Source organism: Penaeus japonicus, unplaced genomic scaffold (genome assembly GCF_977035675.1).
Source record: "Penaeus japonicus unplaced genomic scaffold, GWHDUDI00000001_assembly GWHDUDI00000039, whole genome shotgun sequence".
Classification (NCBI taxonomy): Eukaryota; Metazoa; Arthropoda; class Malacostraca; order Decapoda; family Penaeidae; genus Penaeus; species Penaeus japonicus.
The window spans coordinates 22655169-22660168 of NW_028234441.1; the positions used below are offsets into that span (position 1 = coordinate 22655169).

At 43.5% G+C, this 5000-nt stretch overlaps 1 pseudogene across 1 annotated transcript in view; it reads left to right on the plus strand.

Annotated features, from left to right (window-relative positions):
- Nucleotides 1–5000, plus strand: part of LOC122248042 (uncharacterized) — a 203449-nt pseudogene that overhangs the window by 191811 nt on the left and 6638 nt on the right. The window lies entirely within an intron of this gene.

The window sequence follows — 5000 nt, forward strand, 5'->3', positions numbered from 1 at the left end:
ATGAAAGTGAAGTGAGATGAGATGAGAAATCTGTATAAAGGAGAGAAAATGCAAAAGATGGAAAGAACGAAAATGAAGAGCAGGAGTAAAGAAAAAATAAATAAAAATGAGTGTGAGAAATGCAGAGAAAAATGAATGATGTATAAGGGACAACATTAAAGATACTAACAGATGAATGAATTGTGAGAGAGAGAGAGAGAGAGAGAGACAGAGACAGAGCCAGATAGAGACAGACAGAGAGAGAGAGAGGGAAAGAGAGACAGAAAGAGAGAGACAGAGACAGAGAGAGAAAGAGAGGAAAGAGAGAGGGAGAGAGAAAGATTAGAGCTTCACAACCACAGATGAGTCCACGTAAATCCAACAGAAATGCCATAAAGATAACCATTATCTTAAACTGGGATTCTTACTGTACTGAGAATGGCCTTGATTTCTGTGGTGTGTTAATTTCAGGACTTTTTTTTTTATTCTATTAAATCTCTTTATATAATGTATTTTGTTAATTCATTTTACTGATTCAGATTACAAAAGATACTCATTTGCTTTTTTTTTCTTTCTTTAGTGTTGTTTCATAGTTTTTTTTTTTCTCTGTTTTGTTTTCGTTTTGGCTTTCTTCTTTTGGTTTCTTTATTTCTTTTTTAGGTTTCTTCTCTCACCTCTTTTTATTTTTTTTCTTCTCTCTCTTACACATTTTTTTTCATCCTCCCCCCTCTCTCTCTCTTTCTCTTTCTCTCTTCCTCGCTCACATAAACCCACAAACCCACAAACACAGACACATAACCCCCCAACCCATCCCCACTCACTCCTCCCCTCCCCTTCACCCCCTCCAACACACACTCCTCCCATCCCCTCCCCCTCACCCCCCCTCCAACACGCCCTCCTCCCATCCCCTCCCCCTCACCCCCCTCCCATTCCCTCCCCCTCCAACACGCCCTCCTCCCATCCCCTCCCCTTCACCCCCCTCCTCCTCACATACCCCTACCCCCCCCACCCCCACCCCTTACCGACGCCCACATAAGGCCAACATACATTTATGTGTATTTGTAACAGGTCGAGAACCAGCCAAGCCACTTAACCCAACAGCGGGCAATCGTGTGAATGTTTGGTGTGTCTTCGACCTTATATTGTGTGTTGTGTCAAGATGTTTGTAAAGTGTTACGTTTGTGTTTCTTAAGATGGTATAGATGGCTTTATTATTTTCTTGGTATTGGATTTTTTTTTTTTTTTTTTTTTGGGGGGGGGGATGTTTGTTTTATTTGGGTGTGTTTGTTTGCGTTTTTGTGCAAGCTTGTTTGTTTGTGTGTGTGTTTGTGTTTGTGTTTGTGTGTGTGTGTGTGTGTGTGTGTGTGTGTGTGTGTGTGTGTGTTCCCATCACATAAAACGATGGAAATTAATATCAACACAGAAGAGTAATAAAGAAAAAAAATCAAATTATTCTTAATTCCATGTCAAAACCGCCAAAAAGACGCACAGAAAACGGAAACCCTCCATCTAAAAATCACCAGATGCCACCGAATTAAAATCAATATTAATCATTTTTAATGATACGATAAGATATTGCAGTTAGATTACACTACAATAATCAGTACGACAAGATTTTTCTTTCATAAACTGTTTAAAGAAATGTTTTTTTTTTTTTTTTTTTTTTTTTTTGTGAACGAGTAAGCAGAAAGAAAACGGGCGTCAAATGAACGTCAAATAAACAGATAATGATATAATTATCGTTGTTGATTTACATATTTGATGCAAAGAAAGAAGGAGAGGAGAAAGGAGGGGAAGGAGAAGGAGAGGGAGAGGAGGAAGAAGAAGGAGAGGAGGGAGTAGGAGAAGAGAGAGAAGGGGAAGAAGAGGAGGAAGGAGAAGGAGAGGATGGAGAAGAAAAATAAGGAGAAAAAGAAAAATAAGGAGAAGGGGAAGGAGAGAGAAAAGGAGAGGAGGAGGAAGAAGAAAAAGAAGGGGAGGGAGATGAAGAAAGAGAAGGGGAAGAACGAGAAGAGGAAGAAGGAAACAATAGAGAAGGAGAAGAAACTGGAGAAGGCAAAGAAGATGGAAAGGGAGAATAAGGAGTAGGAGAACTGAAGATGAATAAGAAGACGAAGGCTGAGAAGAAGATGATGAGGAAGAACATTCAGAAGAGGAAGAGGAGACATCGAAAAGAAATCAGGACGAAAAGGGGAAGGAAAATGAAAAAAGAAAGAAAAAAAGACAACTCGGAAATGGCCACACACATACACACACTGAAATAAACGCACATAAATCTCCACTCCCTCCCCTCCCCTGCCCCCTCCCCACACACGCACACACCTTTCCATCCTCCCCCTTCTCTATCCCTATCCCTCCCTCCTCCCTCCCCACCCCCTCCCCCTCCCCTCCTCCCCACCCCCTCCACCCTAACAAAGACATACACAAAGCAAACGCCTCCAAAAAGCAAAACAAAACAAAACAAAAGAAGTAAAAACAAACACAAGACCATCTATCCTCCCCCTCCCCCTCCCCCCAAATAAAAACAAAAACAAACAAACAAGAAGAGCAAAACAAACCCAGATAAACACGAGAACAAAAGAAAAGCAAAGAAACCCATAGCCTGTCCACCCGAAGACGATGTCGAGCGATAAAGACGTAAGGACGAGGGTGGTAATGGCGGCCAATAACAGCGCCATCTATCGTGTAGCTTTGTCGTCTGTCCCCCTGGCGGTGGGCGGGCGAGTTATCGGGTGTGATCTACCGCTGTGGTGGGCGGGGCGGGGGTTAGGAATCACCCACGCCATCATTTTCGGCCCCTCGATTGGTTAGTTAAGGTCTATATTCAGAATTTAGAAATGAGAGAGTGTAAAAAAAATAGGGGGGAGGGGGTGGAAGGGAGAGAGAGAAAGGGGAAGGAAAGGAAAGAATTAAAAGACCGAAAAGTAGATAGAAAGAAAAGACAGAAAGTAGAAAGAAATAATGTTTTTTTTTCAATTAATTTTCGTAGCATATTTTTTTTTCTATTGTTTTGAATGTTCTTAATTCGTGGCATATGTAGTTGGATTTGCATTCACATTTGCCTTTTTTATCTTCATTGTCATTCATTTTTCATTATATTATTAATCTTTTACTTCTTCTATTCCTCTTCCTCCTACTCTTCTTTTCTCTTTCTCCTCGTTTATCTCCCTCTCTCGTTCTCCTCTTCTTCACTCCCTCCTTCTCCTCATCTTCCTCCCCTCTCTCCAACTCCTTCCTTCTTCATCTCTTCTCTCTTCCCCTACCTACCTGTTTTCATCCTCTCCCCTCCTTTCCTCTCCTCTTCCTTGCCCATCCTTCTCATCCCACCCCATCTCTCTCCCTCTCCTCCCACCCATCACTCTTCCTTGCCTCTCTCTCTCTTTCTCTCTCTCTCTCCCTCCCCACCCCTCCCACTCTCTCTGTCTTTCCTCCTTCTCCCTCTCTCTCTTTCCCCCCCATCTCCCCCACACCCCCACCCCACCCCCATCTCCCTCCCCCCCACCCCCACCCCATCTCCCTCCCACTACCACCCCATCTCCCTCCCACTCCCACGCCCATCTCCCCCCCACTCCCACCCCCATCTCCCTCCCACTCCCACCCCCACGCCCACATTCTCACCCTTAACGACGCAACCACCCGATTGATATCTAAACCGGAAGTTGTTCCTCAGCCCGACAGCATCACAGATCTTAAAGGACGTCTTAAAGGAGAGGAAATAGTGATGCTGTTACGGTGGGATGGATGGTCGCCCACACAGGAGGGACTCCTACGCAATCTTAGGGCGTGGAAGGGTGAGGGGGAAGGGTGTGAGGGTAGACAGGGTGGGAAGGAAGGGTAGTGGGGGGGAGGGGTTCGAGGGGGGGGGTTCTGGAGCTAGAGGGCGATTGAGAGAGAATGGGAGAGAGAGGGAGAGGGAGGAAAGGGTGAGGGAGGAAGATGGAATGAGAGAGAGAGAAATTCTTTTTATTTTTCTTCTCAGAGCCTGATACCGATTTCCTGTTACTGCCAGTTTTATTAGTATGACTCTGCATCTGCAGCCTTACGCACGCACGCACACACACACACACACACACACACACACACACACACACACACACGCACACACTCACGCACACGTTTGAATATATATATATATATATATATATATACATATATATGTATATATAAATATATATGTATATATATAAATATATATACATATATAAATATATATGTATATATATAAATATATAAAAATGTATATGTATATATACAAATATATATGTATATGCATATATATATACAAAAATACATGACGCTTATTAGACAATAGCTGACTCACAGACTACAATCCCTAAAGAAAAAGAAAACACCCAAACTACAAAAATACCAACCAAACAAAATACAATAACACAAAAAAATATTTCAATAAAAAATAAATAAACAAAATATGAAAAACAATTGCCCCGTCCCCCCCTACCACCCCCTTTCCCCCTCCCTCCCCATCGACCGCCCCCCTCGCCCCCCCCGCCCCCTCCCCACCCCCTTTAGCCTCGTCCAATCGTCAACCAGCCATTTAGCGGTCATTAGGCAGTCGTTACGTAGCTGATGTATTGTTTCCCGCTCGTTTGTCTCCTAATGTATCACGCGAAGTGAGGCCTCCTTAGATTCACTTTCCTGATAGTGTCTCGTCCAGTCACCAGATGGCAGGCTTGATGACCTTTGGCGGCACGAAAAAAAAAAGAAAAAAAAATGGCCGGTTGTTTCTTTTCCTTCTTTTTTTTTTGGCGGGAAAATGACTCAATTTCGCTTCGCTTCGGTGATCGTCTTTTGTTTTTTTTTGTCTTTCTTCTCGCGATTTCGCTATGTTGATCGTCTATGTTTTTTTTTTGTTTTCTTTACGATCTGATTGGGAGTTTGGGATGGAGGCGGTTTTGTGATTGGTACTGATTAGAGGGCGGGTTCCGATTGGTTTTGATAAGAAGGGGGCGTGTGGACGGGTATTTTTGGGGGGCGGGGGGAGGGGAGGGGGTAGGATGGGA